The following is a 6,660-nucleotide window of genomic DNA, read 5'->3' on the forward strand; positions in this document are numbered from 1 at the left end:
CACTCTTCAGGCTTCACGACTTCCATAATGGAATGTGAATCTTGCCACGCAGGTGTCTGGTACCAAAGCAGAACAATGTCCTTCAATCAACAAAGCAAGGACATCCACAGGTCTTGGGCTCTCACGAGGGAATCTGACTGGAAAGTGCTGTTATCCCAAGCTTGGCAAATGCCCATGCAACACAAGTGCGATTCCAAGAAGACAGTCTAAGGGGCGCGCTGTGCGCCGCCCTGTCCGTGCGCTTAGCACCACGCTCCTTCCCACCAGTTAGACTTGCGCTCCGCACGCAGACCTCATTCCTCAGAAATGCCTCTGCTGAGTTACGTCTTCATGCTATACCCTTGGCTTCTATCTGGGTTTAAAATGACATAGTCATTTCAGGAACCCCTTTTCTATAACTCCTTTGCTGCAGCTGTTTTTCATGCTATGTAATACCTCTGTGTGTGGTCTCTCTTAATAAAATCCCTTCCTAGTGGTGGTGTTTAAACTCGGCTCCCAGGAGCTGCTGAGGAGGCTAAAAGACCAAAGCCATCTACCACTAGAGGATTCTACTTTTACTTGTTCAGCCACAGATGCTAAATCCATGGCAGTTTCACCCCCTCCAAAATTGACCCTCGGCAAAGAGGAATTCCCGTTACATGTGAGCCTGTCACAATTTCTCACATTACAGGCACTGAACCAATTATCTTTAACCACCAAGTATTATTTAGGAAGGACATAGCCTGATACCATCTCAGTCAAAGCTGGTCTTAAATGCTTTAAAAGAAGGGAGAGCAATTTAACTTGGATTTAAGTAGCTGTTTCTGGAGGTACCACTTCACAATTGGAAGTTTCTGGGTGCCAGTGAAACAGGCCTAGAATGGAGGCTGGAAATCTGAAATGAAGGCGTCGGTAGGATCATGTTCCCCCAGAAACCTGTAGGGCAGAATCGTTTCTTGCCTCTTCGAGCAGCTGGTGTTTGTTCACAGTCCTTGGCTTGTAATGCACCGTTCGGATCTCTGCCTCCACTGTCACACAGCCATCTTCTCCCTGTGGTCTTCTTGTTGGATATCAGATAGGGCCCAGCCTATTCCAGTACGACCTCATCTTAACTAATTACTTCTACAAGGACCCTATTTCCAAATAAGGTCACATTCTAAGTCCAGGGCTTAGGACTTGAACATATCGTTTTGGGAAGACTATTCAACCCATCACACACATTTACAGAACAAATTTTTAAAAACTAACTGTCTGGTCTTGTGTAAAGGATATTTGTATTTTGAGATAAAATTCCAATGACTGCATCATACAAAGATTCAAAAACTTCTATATCCCAAATAAATTAGATGAAAAGATAATATTTTCTTTAAAAATGTTGTTAATGACTCAAAAGCAGCTCCCTTTAATGACAACACTGTATGATAGTTAATTTTGTGTGTTGACTGGTCACAGGGTGCCCAGATTAAATAGCATTTCTGGGTGTGTCTTTGCGGGTGTTTCTGGGTGACATTGGCATTGGAACTGTGGGTCCAGTGAAATAGATTGCCTTCCGCAGCGTGAGTGGGCACCACTCAGTCCGCTGAGGGCCAGAAGAGAACACACAGCAGAGGGAGGAGGCGCTCGCCCTGGGTTTCCGCCTCACCACCTGCGCTGGAACCTCGTCTGCTGCTGCCCTCAGACTGGGATGCTCGCCATTGGTCCCCTGGTTCCCGGGCTTTGGGCTCAGACTGGATTTCACCACTGGCGTTCCTGAGTCGCCAGCTTGCAGACGGCAGATTGTGGGGCTTCTCAGGCTCCATCATCACAAGCCAAATTTCTCATAATAAACCTCCTTTTATATTTATAAACATATATATAATATAAATATATAAAATATAAGTATACAAATGTCTATAAATATCCTATTGGCTCCATTTTCTGGAGAATCCTGACTAATATTAAAAATTCACTTAAAAAGCTTGAATGAAATTATTTCTTAATATTTGAGACCTGAAAAAGCACATGTTCTAAATTATTGTTCTATTTTATGTACTCAGTATCCCTTAATATATAATATACCTTGAGTTTCCGGGTGATATTTCACTTGAAAAAGCTTCCAATTTTTTTCTAAGTGTGAGAATAATCCTGGACTCTTGGCTTAGGATCTTAGTGTATAGTTTCTTCTCATTCTATCTGATTTTTACTGTTTTGGTTTCCATTTTTGTTGAGGAAGATTCACCCTGAGCTAACATGTACACCAATCTTCCTCTATTTTGTATGTGGGTCACCACCACAGCATGGCCGCCAGCGAGTAGTGTAGATCCATGCCTGGGAACCAAACCCTGGGCCACTGAAGCAGAGCACACTCAACTTAACCACTATGCCACAGGGCCAGCCCCTGAATTTTACTTTTTAATCTTTTTTGTAGACACCCTATTTATGGGTTCCTACTATATATACAAAAATACTTGCTAGACACAGGGGAAATCATAGTGAATAAAACAGACATGCTTCTTGCTCCTATGGAGTCTCCATTATTTATACTGAAAATTGCCTTTAATTCTGTTTAGAAGTGGATAAATAAGAGAGAAACGATAACAGATTATGAAAAGAAAGGACAATTCAATGAAGGATATTCTGAATAATACTTGCTCTCCTAAAATTGTTAATCTTAGGAATCAATGGCTGGTTTCCTCACATCTAACCTGGACAAAGATAGACTAGAATAGAAAAGAAAAAAAGAGTGTGCTTCCAACCAAACCATTAAAACAAACTCCCAAGCTGTGCTCTGCACACAGAGTGGGGCAATCCCCCTGATCGTTAGCCTCATGGCTTTGGGTCCCAGAGTCCGTGGTCTGTCTATGTGACGGCTCAGTGGACAAATGGACAATTTACTCTCATTTTCTTCCCCACTCATTAGCACAAGCCTGCTCTTCCACTATTCTCCTTGGCAGAAAATGGCACCACCATCTACTGGTTACTCAGCCATATAATTCAGTCTTGACTCCTCCCTCTCCATCACTCCCATCAAATTAATCTCCAAGACTTGGCAATTCTGCCTTGTAAGTATCTTTCGAGCCCACATAGCTATTTCCATAACCACCACTATAACCCTTGTATTAAAAATAAAGATTAGCATTTATTGAGCACTTAATTTATCTCAGGTGTAATTTAAACTGTTTGTATTCACTGTTTTAATTCTGACTTCAGCTCTATGTGCTAGGTAAATTATTATTCTGATTTGGGAGATGAGCAAATGAAGCACATGGACATTAAATAATATTCTCAAGGTCACGCAATAAAAAAGTGACAGAGCCTGGATTCAAACCACAGAAGACTGCCTTCTGAGCCCACTTCCTTGATGACAGTCCTACACAGCCCCGCGAGCCTGCTGCTCTTTCCTGAGAGTTGGCTTCCCCTGAGAGCTGAGCCTTTTCTTCCTGGTTCCTCCTTACCCAGCTCTTCCCTCCCTGCTCCCAGCTGATGACCTTGCCTTCCAGGAGAAAATAGAAGGCACCAAATCCACAAACCAGCATTCATCCGTACCGGTCTTTGCTATCTCTCTGGTCACAATGGAAGAAGTGTCCACAGGCCCACAGGGAGTCCATGGAGAAAATTCAGGAGTTTTGTGAACTTAGATGGGAAAAATATTATATCTCTATTTTCATTAATTGAACAGCCACAGTGGTATTATCAAGACTTTTTACCTTTATCAGTAGTAGAAGTCAGATGTTTGGGTGTTACACTAGTTTTGCAGGTATCTCCAAATAGCATTTATGCTTCCACACAACCTCAAAATTACGGTAGTTGTAGGCTCACTGATAGATCTTGTAGCGTAATACATTAATAAAGAAACACACACTACTATATAGTAAACTTATCTTTTTTTAACTATATTCATTATCAAACCCCTCCCCCAAGCTCCAGACTCATAGAGCCAACTGCCTCCTGTCTTCTCTAGCGGAGTGTCTAACAAATGTCTCAAAGTTAATAGATCTCGAACAGGCCTCTTGATTTTCCTCCCAACTCCTATTGTTCCCCTTGGTCACTCACATCTCAGTAGATGGCCCTACCATCCATTTACACCGAAACCGAGCAGTCCTTCTTCGTTCCTCCCTTTCTCTCAATCCCTACTACCAAGTTCTGGAGTTAGACCTGCCAAGCCTCTCGGGCCACCCGCTGCCTTCCTGCTTCCCACCACTGCCCTCAGCCTCCCAGAACTGGCTCCTGACCCTGGCCCCTCTGGGCCTGCTCTGCCTCCGGGGCTCTGAACTCACTGCCGCCTCCATTTGCACCTCCAGATTCTCACACAGCTTTCACTTCCTTATCCTCAGGCCTCAACTCAAGTGTCATGGACAGCGTCTTTTACAACCTGTAACTCGCACTGCTGTGTATCTTGCTTGTTTCTTGTTTGTCTCCCCTCTGGAATATGAGCTCCACGAGTGCAAGGCTCCTGCCTGTTCCCAGCTGCATCCCCAGAGCCTAGATATGGACCACATAATCAATCAATAAAAACCTATGGAATGAATAAGTATTTAACCAACTAATTTCTATGTGGCTATTCTGAAGATCAACTGAAATCGTGTGAGTTCGTCCCTCTGCAGGGCCCCAGCGCCTGGGAGCCTGGGGCGCTTGCCCTGCAGCGCCTGCCCTTCTCCTGGTGGGCAGCACCACTGTGCCGACAGTCCCGGGGGTCTGACAGACGTCTTCTCCTGAGGACGCAAACATAAGCTGGAATTCAGGTTAAACCACAGAAGAGGACACTGCGTGCACAGATAGAAATGCTCTTGGGCAAAGTTAAAATAAATGCAGGGTCTGTTTATTAAAATAAGTGCTAGTCACAAAGAGTAGGGCTTCCAGAGGGAGGTGGCCCTGCTTTCCAGCCCCGGTTCCTTCCCTTTCCAGATTTGCATGTTGGCGCCTTCCTCAGGGTCCCTGAGCATCCGCGTCCTTCCTGTGCACAGGATAACACCATCCGTGCCGTTGTCTATTCTCTAGGTTGAGGGAGCCAAGAGACACGACAGGCGAAAAGGACTCAACACGGAGCAGACCCCCTCTGTCTCATCATGTTCTTTTTTTCACAAGATTTTATTTTTCCTTTTTCTCCCCAAAGCTCCCTGGTACATAGTTGTATATTTTTTCAGTTGTGGGTCCTTCTAGTTGTGGCATGTGGGATGCCACCTCAGCATGGCCTGATGAGCGGTGCCATGTCTGTGCCCAGGATACGAACCGGCGAAACCCTGGGCCGCTGAAGTGGAGCGGGCAAACTTAACCGCTCGGCCACAGGGCCGGTCCCTGTCTCATCATTTTCATTCACGGCTATAGCAAGACCCCTTTAAAAATCAAGAACGTAGATTGAAGGAAACTGACGGAGCTCCTGTGTTGTCTCATTTTTTATATTTAATGTCAGACCTAATACAGTTTTGTTTGTTTTAATCCACACACTTCATGGAATAAGCTATTGCAAGCAAGGAGAATTTACCAAGTATTTCTTTGTGTCATAAATTTTTTTTTCTTTCTTAGCAGCATTGCATTTGAATGAATCCTTTTCCCAGTAATCATGCTGACAAGGATTCCTATCTGTATTCAGCTTAATCTCCCACTGTTCTTTAGGGGTCATTTTCAAATCTTTCTACACAAGTCGACACAATTCCCATTGATAAATAGCCTGAGTGCTGTTGCCCCCTGCGTACTATTTTGACAATCACTACCCTGAAGAAGTTTTTTGTGTTTAAGAAAGTAATTCGTCTAAAGGAAGAGGGTATTTTCAAACCACACTTCTGAAAAAATGTCAAATAACAGGAATAAAGGAAAAAATGAGCTTTGGAGTAAAAGAGATAGCACTTGAATAAAAGAACTCTCAAACTAAAAAGAATAGAAAAGATCAAGAGATAGCTAAAAAAGGGAAAATGGGAACCTAAACATTTATTAAAAGTAGAAAATGGGAGTATAGCTGCATTCTAGGTGTGAGAGTTCCGAGTGACATGACAATATTAATGAGACAGGAAAAGCCATATTTCAAACCAGCAGCTTCTCCCTTTGAAAAATTGTCTCCTTTTTTCAGAATTTCAGGATAATGAGAACCAATGGCTGGAATTAATACACAAACATAGTCCTTCATTGCAGGTGATTTTCCATTGGTAATTTTAATGAAAATTATAACTTCAAATAAATAGAGATAAGAAATTAAGCTGTAGTCTAACCGCTAACTAAACCAAAATGTGAATCACCCAGATATTCTGTTCAGTGAAGGACCAAATAATGTGTTGGTGCTCCCAGGTAAGATCTGTGAGCCCCACCACAAGTGTCCCAACACAATTTTGACCTGCAGCCTTTGTTTGGTTTGTTTGTTTTCATGATAATAGAATTTTTTAAAAAGAATTCAAAACACATCTTGACTTTAGAAGGGAGTTTCTTGTTGACCAAAGCCCTCAAAACAAGTTTCTTGATTAAATGAAACCCTTTTCCCCAAGAATTTATTTCTTAGCAACCCTTCATAGTTTACATAAATTTATCCTTAAGTTTCTTCTTCTTCTTTTTTAATCACTTGCCATTCCACTGCTTAATGTTGGCTTGTTAATACTGCTCCACATTCCATCTCCCTGTCCTAAAAAAGAAATTATCTTTCCTGTTAGAAACAGCTTCACATGGGCAATAAGCTAGGACTTTCATTCCCAGCAACCCATTCCTGCGGCTGTTCAG

This window comes from Equus caballus, chromosome 30 (assembly GCF_041296265.1).
Source record: "Equus caballus isolate H_3958 breed thoroughbred chromosome 30, TB-T2T, whole genome shotgun sequence".
Lineage (NCBI taxonomy): Eukaryota > Metazoa > Chordata > Mammalia > Perissodactyla > Equidae > Equus > Equus caballus.